This window comes from Oreochromis aureus, linkage group 3, assembly GCF_013358895.1.
Source record: "Oreochromis aureus strain Israel breed Guangdong linkage group 3, ZZ_aureus, whole genome shotgun sequence".
Taxonomy (NCBI): Eukaryota; Metazoa; Chordata; class Actinopteri; order Cichliformes; family Cichlidae; genus Oreochromis; species Oreochromis aureus.
Window position 1 is genome coordinate 64421952 of NC_052944.1, and position 26146 is coordinate 64448097.

General features: G+C 40.2%; 1 non-coding gene across 1 annotated transcript; it reads left to right on the forward strand.

Annotated features, from left to right (window-relative positions):
- The first annotated feature begins 7114 nt into the window (after window positions 1–7114).
- trnar-acg lies at window positions 7115–7187 on the forward strand. Its single transcript has one exon. It is a non-coding gene; the product is annotated as a tRNA-Arg (tRNA).
- Window positions 7188–26146: the final 18959 nt, after the last annotated feature.

Sequence of the window (26146 nt, forward strand, 5' to 3'; positions counted from 1 at the left end):
GCATGTGGCCTTCACGCCTTTTAATTCAAAAGCAGAAAATGATATCTTTTTTCAGGGTGTTCTTGTGAATTTAGCTGCCAGGTGTGAGTTTATAACTGCAGTAAAAAGACACGCCTTTAACTTTTGTGCTATAAGTTAAGGAAACTCTCTTAATTCCGGAAAAATTGGCTATTTTAAAACTATAATTTGACTTTTTGGAGCTGTGTGACCTCATCTTTGTTCTGTCCTGATTTTGTTTCCTCTGCTGTCTGTCAGGGAATGATCTGCACAGGCCACGGATGATTTAGTGACACCGTTTGTCACAAGATGTATGAAACACCGTGCGACACACTCAGAGGTTTACTGCTCTTTGTGGATTTTACACGACTGAAATTCAACATGATACAAACAGATGTTTACAGCTGTAATCACTGATTTTCCACCACAGTCAGATTTAAATTAGCCTCCGATAGTGAAACTAAACACCATCACACGGTTAATATAAACTGACAGCTGCTACACTTTTTTTAACCTGACATAATGCATCACTGTAAACTTCACCACAGCACTGCACTGAACACTATTATGCACTAAACTGTAGAAAACTGCTGGTGATCTGAACTGATCACCAGTTCTGGTCTGTCAGAGATTTTCAACAAATGCTTTAAATGATTGTGCAGATAATAATCTGGTGTTTCATTGTGTTTCATGAACAGGAGTGATGTTTGCTGTTTGGCACTGATCCAGCAGGACACCTGAGAAAACAAACAAGCAGCTTCTAAATAAATTGTGCAGAGCAGAAACCAACACAATATTAGTCATTTGATTGTAATCTTATACCTAATCGGTGTATATGTATAAACTCTTTCCCAAGAAACCCGAATTCAACTGTTTCAGAGCCACATCTGTTTGCATTAAAGCGCCCTCTGGTGGAACGCCTCTCCCTGACCTACAGTCTTTAAATCAGGAAGTCCCTCATATGTTAATCAGTTTCTGGAGCTCTGAGAAAGTTTTACAAATGTTAATCCTCTGTGTATTCAAAATTCATAATTCGAAGTCTAATGTTTGCAGTTATTCAGTCTATGAGGGAGTTTTTGTTTGTTTTGTTGAAAACCAAAAGTGAACAATGTTACCGATAATATAATAGTATGGTGTGCCATACTATTATATTATCGGTGGCAGGTGTGATGTAACCTGATGTAACCTGAAAGCTGAAGTTAGTTTAGCTGATTTAGGAAAAGTGAGTGTTGGTAAGTAGCACCAGGTTAATATGACTGCTGGTTCAATCATGGCCTGTGCTGCCATCTGCTGAGACAGTTCAGCTGACCTGGAGAGAAAGTAGAAAAACATTGACCACAGGATTTATTCTTTCCCCTCCTCATGAAAGAGACGCACTGACAAAGGCAGAGAAGGAAATGAGATCTCTGCTCTCATTTTAAAAAAGCGTTGTCTCTAATTTCCCTTTTATTTATCTTTTTTTTGTGATCCTGCATTTATCAAAGCTCCTCTATGTGAATATTGAGATCGATTACTATCAATCTGTGAGGAGACATTTATGGAGACATTTAACAGCAAAGTCAACCAATTAGATTATTGGTAGGTCTGCATCAAATTACAAAGAACTGTGCACACATTTCGAGAAACTCCGTTGATTTCCTGACACAAATATCTAAAGACCAGTGGCTCCCTGGATCACCATCCTCCTGCTGTGGACCTACTTTATGAAGTCATTGCCATTATTTATGCTTGTGCATTAATTACTTTGTGGTTATGTTCCAGTGTTTTAGATGTGATGCCACCAATGATAGAAAAAATTAAACTGCTGGGAGTTTTTGTAACCACAGCTATGCTTTTGCTTTTTTTTTCTGTATATGTCAGAGCTCTTTCTGCCATGCAAACAGCAAAATGTCACTGAAAGGTAACATGGTTATTATTGGATAAGTTTGCTGCCAAGCAGGGGCAGATCTAGAAGGGTGGGATGGGGGGGCCAGTGCCACCCTAAAATGATCTCTTGCCACCCCAAGTGCCACTCTGGTTTTGCATATGACAGAGTTGTTTAATACAGTAAGATAGCATTAACACTTTGAGTATAGTTACAGTTAACACTGAATATGAATTCTAAAACTGAATATATTACACAGTGTTTGGCTTTGATTTTGCCACCCCATTTGGCTTCCTTGCCACCCTAAGAAAAGTTCTCTAGATCCGCCCCTGCTGCCAAGCATTGACACTGGCTGTGCCAACCAGGATAACGCAAAAGTTTTCTTCTCCAATTACAAGCGAGGTACTGAGGGTGAAGCAACAGAACTCCTCCCCCCGGTCGGCACAACCAGTGTCAGCGGCACAAATGATTGACTGCATCCTTATCCAAAAACAAGAATGGGCGTAGTAAAGGTTTTAGAAGATAGACTAACCTGAGGTTAGTAACCTCACTAACAATCCACATAACGGGAATCGTGCAGTCTGACTGTGCCTAATGAAACATGTTTGCTGTAACATCTCCGTGGATCTGCTGGACTTTACTGTCTGTCTTCCTCGTGGGGTTTACCTGTGCAGGTGAGTTTTATTTTAAAATCCTATCGATTTATTTCTTACACACTGTTAGATGTTAGAGCTGCTTTTGGTTGGGCCGCTCACAGAGAGGACTCAGGTCTCCTGTCAACAAACCTCTTCTGTCATGTGAGAAAGTGGATGTTAGTTTTTAAATGTACTCACACACGTTTACATAACAGTTTGTATAATGAAGCTGTGAAGAGAAGAGTCTGCTGTAAAAGACTTTAAAGTAGTGTCAGGTAAACATGGACAAACTGCTGTAAAGGTTTATTATTATTGATTTATCCTTCAGACACTTGTGATAATAGAAAATCTACATTTACTTCAACCATTACTCTTTAAATCCCCTCAGCTCTGTTCTGTTAACATGACTCCCTTATGTCCCTCTGTGTAGTAGCTGGATCCCCTTTTTCCAAAAAAAGCAGGAACCTGGGTGAACCACCGAAAGCAAAGGTTCCTTATTCTTTGTAGATATGACTCTAAATTCATGTCAGTGATTATTTATCTGCAATTTGGAGATGATGAATCAGAATAATCTTTTGTGTTCGCAGCAGAATTAAGATGTAAGACGTTCATGTTAATGCAGCTGTTTTCTGTGTTATTGGCAAGACTGCAGTGTCATATTAATGAATACAGTACATGCTACTGATGGTAGCTGTGCATGTGATTCCCATGTAAATCCCACAGGCAGGTATTTAGATAAATACTGTATTTATCCACAGAGGGAAACTCACAGGAGCTCATTTAAAAACAAAACCCTTCAGTCATAACTGTAAAAGTACTAAACAGATAGAAATGAGTTCTCACTCAATAGGAACAAAACTACAATTATGTTATCTGGAAACTGTAGAAAAGATTCTGTAGTAAAATTGTTGGTAAATAATGTTAAAGTCTGTCTGTAACTATGGAAAATAGTCTAATATAAACATGACCATCACCTGGACACACTGTGAGGATTCTCTCTTACCGATACACTCATCGGAAGATGCAGGTTAGATGGGGAAGCAGTATTTCTGCTTCCTCTGGTGTTAGCAGTGGTGTCAGACAATTTGAACTGACATACTCTTGAGGTTCACAAAAAGGTGAAACACCTCAGTCACTTTAATACTGATCAAATGAAGGATGATGACATATACAGACAACACTCTAAGTTCTATGTGCAGACAAATACATTTGCACACAAATTCAGCTTTTTTCAGATTCTGTTAAAGTGGCTTTGTTTAAAGCATAATGCACACCGATATATACTGCCCCCTGTGGTCATCTTGCTACAAACAAGGCAGCATGCAGAAGCTGTGTACTACTGGTCACTTAGATTTCAACACTTAGAGGAGAGTGGTGAAGCCTGAGGCAGCACATGTAAAACTTCACATCAACCTTTATGTAAACTTCAGAAAACATCTGCATCATGAAGATTTAGAGAGCACACTAACATTCTGTTTTTCAAGTTCATGGATTGCATAAAATTCAAAGTAAAATTCAAACTAAAACCACAACAACAGGTTTGTTCCAGTTCTCAGAGTGTCTGCTCCTCTCTCTCTCTCTCTCTCTGTCTCCTCAACAGGATCATTTGTAGTGAATGTGACTCAGACCTCCTGTCAGGCAGAGGAGAACCACAACATCACACTGGAGTGGACATTCACAGTAGAAACAGGCAGATCCCCCACATATTTAATAATTTACTGTGACCTGGTAACTGGTAATAAATCCTCACTCCTGTATCATGTCCATAATGGTGCTGAAGTCTCAGAGTCTCAGGATGAAAAGTTTTCAGGACGAGTTCAGGGTGACAAAGACGCCCTCAGAAAAGGACGAATCAGACTCCAGCTGTGCAGACTCAGCACTGAGGACTCGGGTCGATACAGATGTGAAGTAAACACAGATTATGGTCTCAGCTCTGCAAACTGTAGACTCACCGTCACTGGTAAGTTTCAACAAGTCAAAACTGAATGATCACTTTTATATTTACTGGTCTGTTCAACTTTTATGTGCAATGATTGTGATTAACAACTGAAAAACATGATGTGTTGTTCATGTGAAACATCCTGATGGTTTCATTTTATTTGTCTGTTACAGCAGCTGCTTCACAAGAAGAGAGAGACTGGAAGATTATTATAATTGTCCTGACAGCAGCAGCAGCATTAGTAGCTCTGCTGATGTGCGCTTTACTTTGGTCTGTGTGTAGAAAAAAGTGCTAAACTTCTGTACAGCTGTAAACATCCATAAACTCTCAGGGACAGAGTCACTAAACCAAGATACACGAATAGATAGAAATATATGTAGATGTTAATAATGCTCTATGTTTTACAAACCCCATTTTCAAAAACATTGGGAAACTTTTTAAAACTGCAATAAAAACTCAAATGTGGTCATTCACTTTAACTTTAATTTAACAGGCAAATTAACAGAATACAGATTTTAAGTGTTTTCAATAACAAACTTATTTCTATTTGATAAACACATTTAGAAATTGGTGCCTGCAACACTCTCCAAAAAGTAAATTTCACCTTTTCTTTTAATTTCACGTCTTAATCTTTCTGAAAATGAAGAAACTCATTTTTACAATTTTACAAGTGGAAATTCTTCCTGATTCTTTTCATGAGGGTGATGGGAGCCTCAACTGATGGTGTCTTTGCATATGTGCAAATCCCCCACACCATCACAGAGGCTGGTCTTTGCACCTTTCTTTGATAACAGCGTGGAGCTTTTTCTTCTTTGAAATGTTGAATTGAATGTCTGAAGTACTGCTGAGCCCATGTGGCTGTCAGTCAGTTTTTACTGATAATAATAAAAAAATGTCTGCGAAACTTTCAGTGTGGGTTTATCCACACAGGCTGTTTGTTACGTCATTTTGTTTTTAGGCCAAAAAGGAAAGTTTTTTCAGGGTTAAAGGTTTTCTTTTGATTTTAGCTGCCAGCTATTAGTTGGCAGCTAACAGACAATGAGTCACTCTTACATGTGTCAGGTCTTCAGTTACCACCAGAGGGTACAGAGGAAACTTCCTGCAGGAAATAAGCAAAGTGCCCTCATCTAACATGGTACAAATGTTTCTTTCATTTAGCATCATATTGGCTTTGATACAAAGTAACTCAATTGTCTGGATGGTTTGAGGCTAAGAGACGTGAGACCAGTAGCGGTTTTAGATACGGGCGACATGGGCGGTTGCCCGGGGCGGCATCGTGGTCTCATTTCCTTCTCTGCCTTTGACCACAGGATTTATTCTTTCCCCTCCTCATGAAAGAGACGCACTGACAATGTTTTTCTACTTTCTCTCCAGGTCAGCTGAACTGTCTCAGCAGATGGCAGCACAGGCCATGATTGAACCAGCAGTCATATTAACCTGGTGCTACTTACCAACACTCACTTTTCCTAAATCAGCTAAACTAACTTCAGCTTTCAGGTTACATCAGGTTACATCACACCTGCCACCGATAATATAATAGTATGGCACACCATACTATTATATTATCGGTAGCATTGTTCACTTTTGGTTTTTCAACAAAAACAAACAAAAACTCCCTCATAGACTGAATAACTGCAAACATTAGACTTCGAATTATGAATTTTGAATACACAGAGGATTAACATTTGTAAAACTTTCTCAGAGCTCCAGAAACTGATTAACATATGAGGGACTTCCTGATTTAAAGACTGTAGGTCAGGGAGAGGCGTTCCACCAGAGGGCGCTTTAATGCAAACAGATGTGGCTCTGAAACAGTTGAATTCGGGTTTCTTGGGAAAGAGTTTATACATATACACCGATTAGGTATAAGATTACAATCAAATGACTAATATTGTGTTGGTTTCTGCTCTGCACAATTTATTTAGAAGCTGCTTGTTTGTTTTCTCAGGTGTCCTGCTGGATCAGTGCCAAACAGCAAACATCACTCCTGTTCATGAAACACAATGAAACACCAGATTATTATCTGCACAATCATTTAAAGCATTTGTTGAAAATCTCTGACAGACCAGAACTGGTGATCAGTTCAGATCACCAGCAGTTTTCTACAGTTTAGTGCATAATAGTGTTCAGTGCAGTGCTGTGGTGAAGTTTACAGTGATGCATTATGTCAGGTTAAAAAGTGTAGCAGCTGTCAGTTTATATTAACCGTGTGATGGTGTTTAGTTTCACTATCGGAGGCTAATTTAAATCTGACTGTGGTGGAAAATCAGTGATTACAGCTGTAAACATCTGTTTGTATCATGTTGAATTTCAGTCGTGTAAAATCCACAAAGAGCAGTAAACCTCTGAGTGTGTCGCACGGTGTTTCATACATCTTGTGACAAACGGTGTCACTAAATCATCCGTGGCCTGTGCAGATCATTCCCTGACAGACAGCAGAGGAAACAAAATCAGGACAGAACAAAGATGAGGTCACACAGCTCCAAAAAGTCAAATTATAGTTTTAAAATAGCCAATTTTTCCGGAATTAAGAGAGTTTCCTTAACTTATAGCACAAAAGTTAAAGGCGTGTCTTTTACTGCAGTTATAAACTCACACCTGGCAGCTAAATTCACAAGAACACCCTGAAAAAAGATATCATTTTCTGCTTTTGAATTAAAAGGCGTGAAGGCCACATGCGGGCCAGTGGCGCAATGGATAACGCGTCTGACTACGGATCAGAAGATTCTAGGTTCGACTCCTGGCTGGCTCGTACACATTTAAGGGCAGGGATAGCCGATTTTTGTGTCGTGCGACCGTTTTGATGATCGGCCCGAGTTTGTCCTTCATCGTGCGTCGTGCATCGTGTAGTATACGTGGGGTAACGAGAAGCGATTAACACCACGACCAGCTCCCGATCATCAATCGCTTGGTCGGGAGGGTGTCGCCGCAGCCGCTCACACTGCGCACGCGCAAACACATAAATGTCGGTGAAAAGACGGAGTAGCACAGAAGTGCAGGTGTGATCTGGACACAAGCGATGGAGGCACTTGTGGAACTTTGGAAAGCTCATCCGAGCCTTTTCGATGTGGCTCACAAAATTATCACGACCACAACAACCGTGAAAATAGTTGGATTTACATTGCTGCTCAATCACAGCTGCTTGATCAATGTTTTCATTAGCAATTTAGCAAAGTTGATGGTGGTGGTGTGCGTGTCTGTGTGAGTGAAAGACAGAGAGGAGAGCGAGTGACAGATTTTCTGTTATAACCTTCCTGTTATGGATGCACAGTGTGAGCACTCAGGTCGCATCAGAGCATCGGGCCGTATAGTGTGAGACGCTGCATCGTGACCTACGAACTTCTAACCCCTGCGAGTCAATCGTACAGTTTGTGCAGGAGTGTAAGCCCAGCATTAGTGGCTGCCCACTGATTCACTGAGTGAATGGGTCAAATGCAGAGAGAGTAATTTCCCCATGGGGATCAATAAAGTGTACATTATTATCAGTAGCGGTTTTAGATACGGGCGACATGGGCGGTTGCCCGGGGCGGCATCGTGGTGGGGGCGGCATCACGGGCATCGGCAAAAAAAAAAAAAAAGTTGCTCGTACTCATGCTGCCCTGACATCAGCGAGGGCATTTTGGGGATGGCATAGGCAAGGATCGGTTTTCTATCGCCCATTTGCTGGGGAGTAGGGCGCCCTCCGTTTGCGAGGTGCGCCTGCTGCTTGCGGCACAGGGAGGAGAGGTCGGGGCGGCGGGGGATTCTCTGGGTGGCTGGAGCAGCATCTAATAACCAACTCGCAAAATAAAACAAAATAAAAACAAACCAACAAACACGAAAACAGCAGACATTATGATACAGACTTATAATTTGCACCGATGTTTTTCGAAATTCTATAGGCGAAAAGTGAGCGCGAGAGCCCTCGGTGCGCCTGCGCGCTGCTGAAGTCAAAGTAAACTTTATTGTCATCTCCGCTACATACAGTCCAGTATATAGAGAGACGAGACGACGAGGCTCCAGTTACAGCAGTGCAAGTAAACAAACAATAAATATAAGAAGAGTAAGAAAATAAATATACACTTTAGGACTCGGGGTAAAGGGATCAATAACAATTTAAAATGTATATTTTATATTTTGTTGATTTAAAGTCTCACACACAAAGTTTAAAAAAAGAAAAGAAGAGGAGGAGTGTAGCGACTTCCACAGTCGCTAGAGGCCGGGGTGGAGCCTGCCTATTTGCCTGATGCGCTGTCAACTGTACGCAATAATGCGAGAGGTGGAATTGCTTGCTTGTTTATTAAAGTGCTTGAAAAGTTTACAGAGCAATGTGATCAGCTCGCGATTCAAACTCTTAAATCATCACAGCTCTAATGCAACAAGGGGAAACTCGTTGTGCTGCGTTCAACAAAAACTACAGCTACCCAGCCCTCCTCTCTGTCAAAATCAAACCAGTGAAAGACAGACTGACAACGCCCTCTTAATGTCCCACGTGACTCTCGTTACACATCACCATAGCCAAACAAATGAAAACCCAGTGATCATTAAAATTCAATACATTTAATTATGGCTCCTACAAGGAGAAACGAGCAAAAGATACAGGTAAGCAGATGTGTCATTGGATAATGGCAGGTCATGTATCCTAAAACATGAAGAATCAGAATACTTTCTTAATCCCTAAGGAAATTATGTGGGTTACAGTTCCTCCAAGAAGAAATGGTAAAATAGTAACAGTAAGAGACTAAACTCCAAACAATATATACAATAATATAATATTAATTAGTCAGTGTCAATTGTTGATTTGTCCTGTTCCCATTATATGACCTAATTATGATGTCTGTTTGGTAGCTGTTTGCATACTATGCATACTCTCTCTCTTCATATATAGGGTCATATACAGTTAAGCCCATAATTATTCATACCCCTGCCGAATTTTGACTTAAAGTTACTTTTGTTCAACAAGCAAGTTCTTTTTTGAGCAGAAATGACACAGGTGTCTCCCCAAAGATAATAAGACGATGTACAAGAGGCATCATTGTGGAAAAAAATATTTCTCAGGTTTTATTTATATTTTAGCAAAAAGTATCATGTCCAGAAATATTCATACCCTTCTCAATAATCAATAGAAAAAAGCCTTTATTGGCTATTACAGCAATCAAACGCTTCCTATAATTGCAGACCAGCTTTTTGCATGTCTCCACAGGCATTTTTGCCCATTCATCTTTAGCAATGAGCTCCAAATCTTTCAGGTTGGAGGGTCTTCTTGCCATCACCCTGATCTTTAGCTCCTCCACAGATTCTCAATTGATTCAAGTCAGGACTCTGGCTAGGCCACTGCAAAACGTTAATGTTGTTGTCTGCTAACCATTTCTTCACCACGTTTGCTGTATGTTTTGGGTCATTGTCGTGCTAAAATGTCCACTGGTTCCCAAGGCCAAGTTTTTCTGCAGACTACCTGATGTTGAGAATCTTCATGTATTGCTCTTTTTTCATGGTGCTGTTTACTGTGATTAGGTTCCCTGGTCCATTGGCTAAAAAAACACCCCCAAAGCATTAGGTTCCCACCACCATGTTTGACAGTGGGGATGGTGTTCTTTGGGTTGAAGGCTTCTCCATTTTTATGCCAAATGAAGGCAACATCATTGTGACCAAATAATTCAATTTTTGTTTCATCTGACCATAACACTGAAGACCAGAAACCTTCTTCTTTGTCCAGATGAGCATTTGCAAAGGCCAAATGAGCTTTGGCATGCCTTAGAAGTGCCTGGAGAAGTGGCGTTTTCCTTGGTCTGCATCCGTGGAACCCAACAGTGTCCGTTGGACTGTCTGCCTTGAGACATTGCCACCAGCAGAGCCCAGATTCACCAGAATGGCCTTGGTGGTGATCCTTGGATTCTTTTTTCACCTCTCTCACTATTCTCCTGGCCAACACAGGTTTCACTTTTGGCTTCCGACAACGTCCTCTGAGATTTTCCACAGTGCGGAACATCTTGTATTTTTTAATAATACTTTGCACTGTAGCCACTGGAACTTGAAAACATTTGGATATGGCCTTGTAGCCCATTCCTCACTTGTGAGCAGCCACAATGCACAGCTGCAGGTCCTCACTGAGTTCCTTTGTCTTAGCCATGAATGTCCACAGACCACCTGCAGAGAGCTGCTGTTTTTCACCTGTTGAGTTGATCAAAACAGCTATTTCCAATTAATCAGGGTAATTAGGATGCTTTAGAACAGCTTTGACTATTTGGAATGGTATGGAACTTTGGATTTTCCCAGAGACTGTGACAGTTTGTAAAGGGTATGAATAATTCTGGACATGATACTTTTTGCTAAAATGTAAATAAAAGCTGAGAAATATTTTTTTCCACAATGATGCATCTTGTACATCATCTTATTATCTTTTGTGAGACGCCTGTGTCATTTCCAGTCAAAAAATAACTTGCTAGTTGAGTAAAAGTAACTTTAAGTCAAAATTTGCCAGGGGTATGAATAATTATGGGCTTAACTGTATGTGTATGTGTGTGTGTGTGTGTGTGTGTGTGGGGGGGGGGGGCGCCAGAGGGCGTGTTCGCCCGGGGCGCCAAACAGGCTAGGACCGCCACTGCGTGAGACTAACACTAACCCTGTAACACGATAAATTTGTGTTATCTTAACCCTTTATGTTTTAAGTTATGAGTTAAAGAAATGCTCTTAATTTCAGGAACAAAAATGAACTATTTTAAAAAATATCATTTGACTTTTGGAGCTGTGTGACCTCTGATTCGTTCTGTGCAAAAAGCCGCTTCGTGACTCAGACTGTGGTGGAGGAGACGTAACAGAAAGGAAATCATCCACACAATAGGGGTCAGAAGGAGTGTGAAAAATGTAAAGTTCCTCCTGTAGTGTGTGAATGTTTGATGATCTGAGTAGAAATTTGTCCTGACATTTAAAAGAAGAAGTCAGCAGACAAATACATCAAAATGCAGTGAAGCCAGAATGTTATGCAGATGCTAAACGGGGCAAAACATTTTTTCTTCAGTTTTCAAAGACGATCAGTTGAGGGGATGGACCAAGAGCCAGGATAAAGATGAGTTTTAAACTGAATTATTCAATTATTCAGCAAAAATGCCTCAGAAGATAGAAGATAAATTCTTCTTTGGGAGTTTTGTAGCAATCACAAGAAAAAAGACGAACACAAGAAGTAACAAACCAGAAGCTATCACTCCATAACGTCCTCTACTGACTCCATCTTCCTTCCCTCCATCCTTCTTCCCGCAACACGTTCTCACTCACAACTCGTCAAATGTGTGACGCATGGTCAGGCTCCCTCTGCTTCACTTATCGACGCGCAGGGTACCCCCCTGGCGTCGAGAATTGACGTGCAGGGTCCTCTCATTGAATACTATAGAGCTCCCTAAACGTTGTTTATTGACGACAAGAGATTGCCGCGGAAGAGCCTGTTGTCCGTATATTTATACATTTCCGAAATCACATTGTAGTGACGTGTACTGAACACAATATATTATATAAAGTAAACAACTACCTGATAAACAGCAGCTAAATTAATTATAGGCTATTACTTTTGTATCGTTTATTGCATTTATGGAGGGAGAGGTGTATGCTGGGTAATGGCACAGCTAGCGACACGGTGGGCGTTTCTCAATATGCGTACTTGTGCGTACTTGCGTTCTCGTGTACTCGTGATACGTCATCAGTCGGAGACCAAGTGCTGTTCCAATTCGAAGTACGCATCACGCCGAGAACGCGAAAAAGTCCCGGATGTGTTCTCGATCCGCCCGTTTTATCGAGCATGCATCGGTGTAGACTTGGGACAGCTAAATATCCCAGAATGCATTTCGTCCAAAACTCAACAGCGGACTCCCGGCACATCGTTTCCACCCCCCACCCCCCACCCCCCCCAAACCGCTCGCGGACTTCTCACTACTCAGGTTAAAGAAACTCCAGCAGCTGTCTATAGTATTGAGTGTCCACTAGAATAGAAATAAAAGCGTTCTAACATCTCGCCTGCTTGTTTTTATTAAGGTATGTACACGTATGTACATGTACACTATTTTTATTAATAGAGGTTTCACTACTGAGGTTAAAAATGATATATAAGTCACTTAGATCACTTCTAAATGTTAATGTTTGGTTTATTTCAGTGTTTTATTTGTTCCTGAGTAAACTGGTTTGGCTGTGATTAAAGTTAAGCTTCATAACATGTTACTCACAGTTAAATTAAGAGGGGACGGCAGTAAAAACTCTGGACCTGTGACATCATCACGTACGCTGGTGTTCCGACTGTACAAATCACGAGTCCGTGCTCGCGTTCTCGGCGGGTACGTACTCGCGTACTTGGGCATTGATAAACGGCCGGTGACTTTATTCACCCGCTTCGGCTGTTATCAGTCCATACAATGGGCGTTATTAGCAGAAATCAGTCCCATAGATGTGGGCCATCTCCACCTGCTAGATTGTTCAGAAGGTTGTTATCATCCATCCAGATGGAGGATCAGTAACAGGAGCGTGGAAGACTCCAGAATCCACTCTGGCTGGAATCCGGTGGATACAGCAGTGTTACAGGTAAGACCATTTAAACGGACAGCATTTATAGAATGACTATTAAAAGTCAGCGAGTGTCAATAATGTTAATGTGGTTATGTTAGTAATACACCGAGTGCTAATATAACAGCTTTAAGATGCATTTGTAGATATTATTACGTGTTTTACCGTCTTTATGGTGCTAGCTTAAAGTTACGGTGTAAACGTTAGCTTATATTGTAGTAAAGCTGTTACTGTTTAAACGATGTTAGCACAGAAATATTAGCTTCTGTCATGACTGATGAAGTTACTAGTTAATAAAGTTTCCAGTAAAGTGATTAATCGCAGCCACAGATTAACAGTAAATATCCCGATTAGCTTCAATGCATCTGTTATAAATATGTGCAAGTTTCAGTGCTTCGTTTAAACTGTATGATACTTATACTGACCCAGGGTCAGTGTAAAATACAATCCTAGCTGTGTGAACAAAGCCTGGCTCCTTTAATCCTGCATGACAAACCTCAGGATGCAGGTTATTATTACTCTTTCCTGCTGGCACACCTGTCACACCTGAGAGTCAGCTAGAAACTTACAGTGACGTGGACATCATGCAAAGACTGCCAGACTCTGTAATACTGTAAATGATCAGTGACTCAGGTTAACACTAAACTTTAAACAGTACCTCTGTGTCTCTGTGTGTGCTGAACATCTGGAATCAGGATTTCATTCAGGCTGCATTGACTGTGGGACTTTTCTCTGTTCTCATGTAGTTCTCATGTAGTCTCATAAAATCTTTGTTGTCAAATTTGCAGGTCCATCAGCACGAGACATTCTTACATAGAAGAGACTGTTAAAGTCTCTAACTCAGTGAAGCATTATTGGTCCAGTCTGTTTGGATAAATATAGTAAACTGATGTATGTGCATTTATTGACACATTTTCTTAAGTGCTTATCCAGTTCAGGATCACAGTGGAGCTGCAGCTGGATATGTTCAGTAAAGAAACCTTACAAAAGTTAACATAAACCTGCATCTCTGTACGTTGTTGTCCACAGGATGAGAAAATCGAACTGGAAGACTGTGGAACATGTTAATAAATGTTTGTGTTTATGCCTGTGTCTTTCACAGGAGGCACTGAAAGGTTTCCCTAATAGTTCCTGGTGAATCAAAGCAGGACCATAAAGGTTGCTGGACTGCATGATGGCCTTACCCCTGAGCAGTCATCCTGTTAAAGGAGGAACCAGTTAGAAGCTGTTTTCAAAGTAGCTGAGCAGATTTCATCTCAAGTAAGCGATTAACTGTTTGTTCATTTGTTCTGCCACTTAAAGAACATTTAAGGACGTCTTTTGGCAGATGGCAAATGGCAGATTTATATGATTAAGGATTTTGTTGACAAGATTAAAAGACACGCCCATCAGAGTTCAGCAACATTTCAGTTCGAATAAATTAAAGCTTTTAAACTACACAGGGTTTATTTTCTCCTCTGATAGTAAACATACTGAACATGTCAGTGATGAAAGAAAGAAAGAGTATAAAGAAAAATAGTAAACGTGTGTCTAATTAAACTGTTCCTGAGAACCTTATAATGATCCTTTAATATGTTCAGTGTTACAAACTTGAAGAAGCAGAGAAAAGATCATCAGACATGAATCTAATCAGTTTTTCAAATTCATTCATATTGAAATGTTGAAATATTCCCCTCGGTAGACCAAAGTGCAGCGTTTGATACCGGTGACCATAACATCTTCTTACAGCTATTATTAAATGGAGAGGCCTCTTCACACACTAAGGTTAATTATGAAGCTCCACGGGCTTCTGTGCAAAGACCGGTTCTGTTTACATTATACATGCTCTAGAAGCCATAGCATACATTTTCCCTGCTATGCAGATGATACCTGCTTTTATTGGTTAAACTGAGGTTATTGTAACGGGGCGTAAAAATCTTAGAAACACTGTCTAACAAGATCCTTACTCTGGACGGTATTGTCTTGAGCCGTCTGTTGTAGTGATTTGGCACATCATAACTAAAATTGAGGCACACAATCCCATCGCACAACATTAACATTTATTTATATACAAAAATAAAAAAAACTTTTTTACAGAAAAGAATTGTAACTTCGCATTTTATCACCGATTAGGTGGGTACATAGGGTAAGTCCTCATCCCATAGTGATTCGGGTAATTTCTCAGGGCCTTGGAAGGGTGGCCGTGTCAGGATACATGTTTTTTTTTTTTTTTTTTTTTTAAATCAGTCTTTCAGAGAAAACATTAGCAGCCTCCTTTGTAACACTCTGCGACCAACCGCAACTGTCTGATTTTCACCATGTCCAACCCTACCAGATTGGTGTATGCCTCGGCAATGGCGTCAAAGACTTTCCTTTCCGATTTCAGTTCGTGCAAGAGAGTTTCCGCCACCATGCGGACTTCGACGTCGTCCATTTTGATGTTGCGAGCAATCAGTAGATGTTGAATGGATGGAATGAAACGAGGGGTGAGGAGTCTTTTTCTGATGCTGTGATAATTTTCAGCGTAAAAGTCATCCTCCAAGACTTGCAGACACTCGTGCTGTTTCTGGCTGGGGTGATCGGACTTACAGCCGTTGCATTCGTCAGTGAGGTACTTGTTGATTACTAGGTTGACAAGATGATACACAGCGGTTTTCACGGCATCAATGAATAAAGAAGATGCCCAACCGTCAAGCTCGTCGGCTTGCTGCTGCTGCTTCTCCAAGGGGCGATCGTAACCGGGGGTGTCGGGTACTATTGTGCCCTCAGCCGCAGAACTTTCCTCCTCCTCGGTGTGGCGCAGGGGTGCAGAGTCCATCCTTCTCTCTGTTTTTGAGCTAAAATGGTTTTGAAGGAATGAGACGGCAGTCTTCTTTTTAAAATAACAGAAGGGGGTGTGATCTGGAAGTGGGTTGATCTTACAGAGTGGGTGGGAGTGGCAGCGATTTTCAAAAACCGTAGAGTCGGCCACGGTATCTCTCCGTGGAAAAAGAAAAGTCTTAGCAATTTTACATTGATAAACATTATCCTTAACATATTTGCCCCACGTAAAGTACCACGACCATCACATTGTCATTTAGAATTGTTTAAATAACTCGTGTCTTAAGTCATTCCATCACACAGAAAATTTAAAAAAAGCCTCGTGGTTCACTTTTACATCACAAAATGATAGAAATATAAGCCGTTCATTACGACCTGAAAGGTTGGGAGTTTAACATGCAAACCGATGGAACCAGAAGTAGAAGACTATAATGTCACAGAGCACGCGGCGTGCATTATTGTGTAGACATTTATAAATAAGAGCTTAATAAAGATGCTTAATTCCTTAAGAAATATGCAGGTGGAGTGCTCTTTATCAAAGTGGAAGTTACATCTGTGGCTAAACCATTGTACCCAAAAATTTTAAAAATCTACTGTACATCTAAGACCGATGTCATTCCACCGCTGCGCTTTGCATTATTTGATGCGTGTGGAGGTTTCTGCTGCCCTGTGATGGCTACATCCGTATCTGCTCCCTGTGGAAAACATATCTGGAATTTCTTATTGTCCAGACAATCAATTATGTCTGTGCACTCAGTCTTACGTTTGTCGTCGATGTTAACCAGCTCAAAGTAGCCCAGGTTATTGGCGAAGCGTCCGTCTCTTTTCAGAGCCTCGGCCGCAGTTATTCCCTTCTCCCCGTAAACACAAAGATACTCGAACTGTTTTAAAACGTCATTTTAAAAAAAAAACCTTTTCTCTTTTTTGGCATTTAGTCCTCCCTTTGTACCGATGTAAAAGACAGAATAGCAATCTCTCGCCTTAACCATCTTCTTACATTTACTGAAAGGCCTCCGTGCATGCTTGAACATGTTGCGTGTGTCGTCTGAATAATCTCTTTAAAGTCATGATCGTTTTTTTATCACTTTCACTGAAGTGGGTCTGCACAGCTAAAAAAAAACTGATTTACATTTATCGTTTATTACTTTTATCGGACATCATCCGATCTCATTTATACACATTTAAGAAATAACGTGGAAAATATCCTTTTGTTTGCATTTGGAGACTCGGCATTTGAACCGTCCCAAATATCTGGACCAGGGAACCAACTCCTCAAATCGGTAAAAAGGTCAAGCACACAGTTACACGATCGCTAAACTAACCTGTTTTTTGAATCATATAAGCATGAGCCCTGGAATCTCGGTTTAGCACTACACATTACTTTTCTTATGTTCAGTATACAGGAGTTGCTGCTCACACTCTTGAGTTGCACTAATGTGTCTGTCAGATGTCCCAAATGGAATGTCAGGCCGCACTCACGCCGGACACCTCCTGACCTTATTTCCACGAGCCCTCGACTCAGCTGCAAAGTGCTTATGGGGTCAGTTTCCTTTTCATCAGAATTATCTGCCGTCATTCGGACATAAGTTGAGCAACGGTTTAACCAATTTTCCATCAAAGGGAATAAACAGAACATAGGATGTAAGTTAAGGAAATATAAGTTTGACTATGGAGCACATCTCCTTCAGCGTTCACAATAATGGGTTGCATTTCTCTCAGTCAACTGACTGTTTAGGGGGTAAAAGCGGCTAATAGTTAGTGGGCTCTGTGGTTGTTGTTTGTTAATCACACTAGGAGTGAACAAAAGCAGAAAAAAACCTCTGTAAAGATGCAGACTGTGAAAGTCTGGTTTATACCATTAATCTTACCAGCTGTATCTGTTTTTGTTTTTTGTGTTTTAAGTTATAAGCACGTGTCAAGACTTCTGTCTCCCATTGCTGATGTGATCCTTCTTTTTTGTTCCCTACTAATGATCTACGGTAATTTGTCCCCATAAAATAATAAGGCTTTAACAAAATCATTGTGATACAGAGATTTGGATTCTTGTGCATGGATTGGATAAAGAGTAATTTTGTCAGGACTGAATGTAGTTTACCGACTGCTCCTCAGTCCAAACTGACTTTATGGTTCATACGTGTCAACTCAGGGAACTCCTGCCGTGACCTCCCCTCTGTGAGCACACACACACACACACACACACACACACACACACACACACACACACACACACACACACACACACAAGGAGAGAAACAGAAAGATCATTAATGCAGAGGATTGCAGCAGCTCTTGGATTTTCAGTGTGTCGGATTTCGGAAGAACGGTCACATAAATTTCATTACAAATTTTTTACTTTTGTGTCTTTAAATCCTTTCTCGTTCAAATTGTTTATTCACATAGTAAAGAAGTAGCTCGGGAACTCAGTAAGTAGGAACAGCGATAGTTTAAAGACATTTTCTACAATACAGAGGATTTCATCATCCACAGTTTGTGAAAACTGCGGTTAAAAAAATAAATCTGTAAATTCACAAATGATGGACTCTTTTCAGAGGTACGCTTCATGTACCGATTAACATACAGTTCAAAGATGTACATTAGGCTGCACACTGGTTATGCCATTACAGATTTTGCTCAAGAGTCTGTTTAAGCTAAAAACTTGAAATATATATTAACATGGATAAAATGTTTTTGGAGTCACAATTTAAACACTGTTTGAATAATCAAAGAGATATTTATAAAGGGCAGGCTTACCGAGAGCAGAGAAACACGCTGTATTGTCTCTTTTGCATGAGACACACCAGAAAAGCTCTGTGCAGATAGCAAAGTCTGTGCTGTGGGAGTGTCTGGACCCTCCATGCCAGCATCTGCAGCACAACCTCGCACTGGTCCCCAGGGGCACGGCAAACTTGTAAGCCCTAGTTCGGCTCCCGAAAAAAAGATGCTCGAGTTGTTCTTGTGTCCAACAAAAAAATGAGTTCTAATATGTTTTATTTTTAATGTTACTACATTGAAGTTAGCACAATTTAAAATCAAAAAATGATTAGTCTCCTAAATGAATGGCATCTTGTTAGACCGGGGACGGGGACTTAAAAAACTAATACATTGTTTTACATCTTGTGCACTTGGATACACTTCAATGAAACTTGAAAAGTGGGACACACAATATGGAGATGATGACTTGGCATTTGTTAGGGAGCAGTGTAAGTATAGAGAGGAGGAATTCCCATTCATGTACTCTGCAATGTGCATTGTGTCCTTGTAACGTGTTTACTTTTTTCTAAATAAATAGCTGTGAAAAAACCCTTCAAAGTTGAGGTAAGTATTCACCACAGTATCGTGTTTTTTATTATTAGGGTCAAATTTCTCTTTGTGTAAAAATTAAGCCAACATCCAAGTGTCAAAGGTCGGTTCTAAAAAACAAGTCAGTCCCTGAAGCTTATTTGTGCCACAGATGCTAATTCAGTGACTGCGTGTGAGGAATGTTTTGTGATCTGTCTGATCTTAAAAAACTAACTTTGTTGTTACGTTACAGCAATATTGAGGAATGTTTTAACGACTGATCATGGAGCAGGATGAAGGTCAAAGGGAAAGTCCCTGCCACGCTTCCGGTTATGCTTCCATCCGGCGTAGTCATCTGACCGGTCCGTGCTATATCGCCCCTCCTGACCCGGAGTGGTATATCGTGTTGTAGAAAAGTTTGTTTGATTCGCTCTCTCTCTTACCAAAATAATAAATTCTCTGGGGGGTTTTTTCTCATACGTTTATGGTACGAGACGGAGGAAGCATCCCGATCTCTCGGAGGTAATGAACCGACGGAACTTATTCAAGTTCTCAATATGTGCGCTGTGCTTTTTTTCACTAAGGGTTATTTTACACGTACATTGAGTTGAGGCCAATATGAAATTCTTTGCTTGGCTGGAGGCATTAAGAAATACTAATAACGATTAGAGGGGTTGTTGACTCCTCCTCGATATGCGTAAAACAAGGCCATTTTCTTTTAGGGTTTCTGTCTATTGAGAAAACCCATTGTAAAAGTAGCTCAAATAAATGAAGAAAAACTTTTTACTTTGATCTGAGAAGGAGTGGCTCCACAAAACCAAAATACCTGGTGTTTTAATTGTTTAAGTAAGGCCGATTTCTGAAGATGTGCGCTGCGCTTTTTTTCCTCTAAGGTTTACACATACGAGGTGGGTGGTCTGTAGGTTACAAGCAGATAGAAAGTTCTTCTTTTCATTACAAGCGATGGTGTAGCCTGCCTCCACCCCACTCTATAAAAATGCAATTTGTTGCTAGGCAGATAATCTTAAAGGTTTTTTATTGCGTCTGTAATATATGAAAGTAAAATACTATTGAAAGAAATGGTTCTCTACAGCCAATAGGAAGTCACTATTTTCTTTTCCCATTACAAGGGCTGGTGTAGCTTACCTCTACCCGGCACTATATATGTGTAAATATATACAGTGGCTTGCAAAAGTATTCGGCCCCCTTGAACTTTTCCACATTTTGTCACATTACAGCCACAAACATGAATCAGTTTTATTGGAATTCCACATGAAAGACTGTCAGAAGAGAATATTGTATAATATGATCAGCTATATGAAATGTATCTTTTTATCTTACTGTTGGGGACATGTCTGGGTGACTTTTCACCCAGTAACTTGTGTGCAGCTACTAACCGCTTCCTGTCTTCAGAGAACAGAGAAGTGAAGACTCAGCTCTATTAGAAGAACATGCAAATGTAGTGAAGGGAAAAAACCCGCGGCTCCAAATGACGTTGTTACCTTTGTACACACACACACACACATACACACACACACACACACTCACACAGAAAAGTATAAATAAAGGACGGGGACAGTCGTGGGGCGCAGATCCTGTGTACATGACTGCCCCTCGCGAGGAAAAACTTCTGCAGTGTTTGTGTGTTTTCTGAACTCAGACGTCTCAACTGAAGAACGGCAGGGTGATTTAAAGAAATCCCCTGTCATTTAAATTGGTCCTTCGAGCCTAGAGACGGAAACAGCAGACTCATTTCTGTGACTCCAGTAAGGTCTGATAGCTGCATCCTGACGTCGTGGGGAAGCCAGAACCGAAGTCTGTCGACAGCCCTCTCCAGGTAGAGGTGAAAGCCCTGGGCGTAAATTCGTATCCAGGCCGGGTCTGGTCCACGGCGTTGGGGTGCATCCAGATGACCTGAACAACCAGCAAAAGACGACTGAGGGTGAGAAAACACTTTTTTGGTTTTAAACCGCCGGAAGGGTTTAGAAGAATGCGCAAAATAGGTTTGCTGTAGCCGGAATTACTTCGTGAAATGCGCAAAATAGGTTTGCTGTAGCCGGAATTACTTCGGGATACGTGTAAAATAGGTTAGAAGTAGCCGGAATTACTTCGGAAAAACACGTGAAATAGGTTGAGTTCGCCGGAAGGAACTAAATTTAGGCTGGTTTTAGAGGTAGCCGGAATTACCTCGTAATAAATTATATTTAGACTGGTTTCAGAAGTAGCCGGAATTACTTCGTGACAAATTAGCGCGCAAATGTCTATCTGTGTGTATGTATATTTGTTTTGTGTATGTGTTTGGAAGTAAGATTTTACAGCACAATACGCTGCTGAACTACTTCCATTGTTTGTTTTTATTGTTTTCTTTGTGTATCCCGCATAAGCTCAAGTACTGGTGATAAAGGGGAAAGGTAGAAGGGCGTGTCAGCAACCACCCCTGAGTTTAGTACCAGAGAAAGCTTTGCAGTTCTGTGATAATGGGGAATCAGCCCACAAAACTCACTGTTGACGAGCAGTGGTTAGAAAAGAAATGTCCAGGCGCCGGACAAATCAGTGCTTGTAGATGAAGAATTCTTAAGACAATAAAATGTCCCACTATACATTCACCCATATCAGGAGGAAATAATAATCCCTCATCAAGTGTAAAATTAGAGATCAAGGTAGAAGTTTAAAAAGAGTTGGATACAGACCCAACTGAATATATATATAAATAAAAGAGGAATGAAGTGGAATAAACAAAAGGTTAAATTAAGGTTAACTTAAATTAAATTAGAGCTTATCTCTACTATATTCAAACTAATAATAGGAAGCATAGCAACCTGTAAATTGGTGTTACCAAATGATACAAAATTGGGTAGACAACCATACCCAGAATGAATAGAATGAATGAAACCAGATAATTCACACAAAAATATATCAAATAAGAAAGAGAAATGCATAACGTATATTAAGGCTGTGTCATTGTTCAGCCAAAGAAAGAGTGTGAAAATGCAAATGTCTCCAGCTTGGGAAGGTGTGAAGCTGCAGATTCACACAGACCTGTGATGGATACATAATACAATATAAACTAATATACTATTGTATATTAGTAGTAAAGTAGTGTATTGTAATATACTATTGCTGTTATAAAAAAGGAAGACCAAAACAATAATAACATTAATAATGACATAATATTAAATAATAAGAGACACCTCAGTCAGTTATGATGTGAGGTGGATAATTGTTAAAAGTAGTCTGATTCAAGCTTAAGGTTTGCTCAAACTCAGTACAATGATATATGCGATGAAAAAATAAGGAGAATACCAAATCTAATCAAGTGCATAGAGACACCTGACCTGTCTGTAAACCTGTTAGCCTAGATGAGACTTTCTTGAGATGAAAAACAAACCTATACTAACAAATAATAAGTCAAGCCCTGAATACAACAGCTAAAGCTACAGGTTTGTGACAACACAACAGTGCACTGGCTGCTGATTCTATTTTTAGACGGTGTGTGTGTGAGAATGCAAATGAAAAGCTGTGAGGATGATGAGAGGTTTCAGTTTTTTCTTTTCTTTTGACTTGCTCTTTCTGATTATGGAAGGCATGTCCAAGATACTCGTATGAAAGCGTATTTTGAGTGATTTTAACTGTGTGAATGCTGTCAGTATTTGATTTGAGTGACTCTGCGTGATTTGTCTGAGTGACTGAAAAAGGGGGGAGTTTGAGAGAAAAGGCAGTGTGTGTGAGACGATTTATGGCGTCTGAAAGAGGTTAGAACATTTAAAAGTGTGTATGAAATAAAGGAGTGTGAAATATATTTCTTTTGTGATGAAAAGTAGGATGTTCTAAAGTTTGAAAGTGCTTTTAATTCAAGAAATGCATGAGTGATGGTATGAGAGGTTGAGTTTCTTTTCTCTCAGTTCAAAAACACATAAGCATATACCCTTGGTTAATTGTTTGGATGTGTGAAAGAGCTCGGTTTAAATGTGTGTGAGTGAAATGAGGGTGTATTGTTTTTAAATCAAGATTTAGGAAAATTACTGATTGTTTAGGGATGTCCACCACATCACGACAAAGAGGTAAACACAAAATGAGAACACACATACACAAATTGTTACATGTGAGATTATTATTGAAATGAATTAGAAGTGAGACAGTTTGAATTTAGAACTCAGTGATAAGATGCATGAATTAAACCTTATTGAAACAAATACTTGCAATGAAGAAAGCAGCTTACACTCAATTAATATGAACACAAAGCCTTGGTGCCATAGGCAATTTGTTTTTGTTTTTGTTTGTTTGTTTTGTAAGTTTGGAAAACAAATTTGTGATCATACTTGTGGATCACAGTGACATATAATGATTAGGCACATGATTTAACAATGACGAGTTTTAGAGCTGTGAGTTATGAGCTGTAAGCAATGCAAAGTTTTTTCCTTAACTTAAAAGTTTGAAATATGTAAGATGTGTGAGTTCTTTTAAAAAAAAAAAAAAAAAAAAAAGGAATGACCTAAATGCCTTAAGTCAAAATGAAGTCTTGCACCTACATAGAAAAGAAATCAGAAGAAGCATTCAGTAACTTGCATTCCTTCCTGTAAATTAGACTCTGTTGTTTGTAGGCCTGTGCAGCTGCAGCAGAGGCAGTAAAAAAGTCAGCTGACGTTGTTTTAGGGCACACTCTGATCATCTAAGTACCTCACGCAGTGACTTCAATTTAAAAAAAAAAAAATAAAAAAAAAATAATAAGCAACTTTGTCTTATCTCACACATGTGAGACAACTCTCAAATGCTGGACACTTATTGTTGCTATATGGAAAGTTAGGAAGAGAGTTCGATTAGTCTCCAAAAACTAACTAATGCAAAAACAGGAAATCGTGTGAACCCACAACCTTTGAATTAGAACAGGTTGTTTTGAACAATAAACTGCCGTAAGGCTCTCCAGTCTCTTGCAGGTTGAAACCAAGTGTTATTGACAACACCCACAGCCTGTAAAATTGCAGAGAGACCATCTTGGATACATCAGAGCCATTGCAAAAAGGTTGAGGTCCCGGGAAGCCCCATCACTAAGGAGGAAGCACATTAGGAAGGCCTCACCTACGTTTGGTTGCTTCGGGGGTGAGGGGGGGTAGTGCGATTGGGCCCCCGTTGGGTAAGCCTGCACTCCACCCTCTATCCGATCAACTTTAGGGCAGCCAGGTGCAGGTGTGATGGACCTATGTGCAACAATGTGAAGGGGAAGCCTCCTGGTTACCTTGACTACAAAGCTCACCCTTACAGGATCCCAGCTGATGCCAACAGTAGCCGAGCCACAAGGCAGACAGAGAAGATGGACGTACGACAACTTACACCTAATGGACATGACACAAGATCACATCCATCCTTGGATGGAAAGTGACTGATACAAATAAGTGTTTAACAAAACTACAGAGAAAGACTGTTATGTTTGCTCGCACATGCCGAGCATATTAACACAGCCATGTATGAGAAACACCCTGGAACAAGTGCACCAAATCTGATCTAATGACTTTTGTAAGGTGCACAACATCATCAACATCCTGATCCAGGAAGAAGCCCTGAACTTTAACAAGTTTAAAGAGACTGTTGATCGTCATTGAATTTTTCTTGATTTTATTTTGCCTTTCTTTACTTATGATATTCTTTGTTTAAAGCTGTAATTTCACAGATGATTAGTTTGTCATTCACAGCATACGCAGATGTACCAAAACCGATGAAGACTTCTTTTCCTATTTTTCAGATGAAGATGAAGTGTAACTAATGATGTAGTAACTGAGAATGTGAAAGACAAGTAGTTACTCACTGATGAATTGTACATTTCACTTCGTGATCAACAGGAGGGAATGTCAGAAGAGAATATTGTATAATATGATCAGCTATATGAAATGTATCTTTTTATCTTACTGTTGGGGACATGTCTGGGTGACTTTTCACCCAGTAACTTGTGTGCAGCTACTAACCGCTTCCTGTCTTCAGAGAACAGAGAAGTGAAGACTCAGCTCTATTAGAAGAACATGCAAATGTAGTGAAGGGAAAAAACCCGCGGCTCCAAATGACGTTGTTACCTTTGTACACACACATACACACACACACACACACACACTCACACAGAAAAGTATAAATAAAGGACGGGGACAGTCGTGGGGCGCAGATCCTGTGTACATGACTGCCCCTCGCGAGGAAAAACTTCTGCAGTGTTTGTGTGTTTTCTGAACTCAGACGTCTCAACTGAAGAACGGCAGGGTGATTTAAAGAAATCCCCTGTCAAAGACCAATACAAAGTGGTGTACATGTGAGAAGTGGAACAAAAATCATACATGATTCCAAACATTTTTTACAAATAAATAACTGAAAAGTGGGGTGTGCGTAATTATTCAGCCCCCTGAGTCAATACTTTGTAGAACCACCTTTTGCTGCAATTCCAGCTGCCAGTCTTTTAGGGTATGTCTCTACCAGCTTTGCAAATCTAGAGACTGAAATCCTTGCCCATTCTTCTTTGCAACCTGACAACTTTTTTCCTGAGAACTGAGACGTGAAATTTTTTTTGTCTGATACCTGACGACTTTTTTCCTGAGACCTGACGATGTCCTAAAATGTACACCGTACTGATGGACTGATAACAGCTGAAGCGGGTGAATAAAGTCACCCAGTCGCTAGCTGTGCCATTACCCAGCATACATCACTCCCTCCATAAATGCAATAAACGATACAAAAGTAATAGCCTATAATTAATGTATCTGCTGTATCTGCTGTTTCTCAGGTAGTTGCTTACATTATATAATATATTGTGTTCAGTACACGTCACTACAATGTGATTTTGGAAATATATAAATATACGAACAACAGGCTCTTCCGCGGCAATCTCTTGTCGTCAATAAACAACGTTTAGGGAGCTCTATAGTATTCAATAGGAGGACCCTACACGTCAATTCTCGACGCGAGGGGGGTACCCTGCGCGTCAATAAGTGAAGCAGAGGGAGCCTGACCATGCGTCACACATTTGACGAGTTGGGAGTGAGAACGTGTTGGTTTCTCCCTCTCGGGTCAAGTCTCTTGTATTAACTTTATTCATGTGTCTGTTTCAGATTTCATTTTTTCTGCTTCATTTTGGTG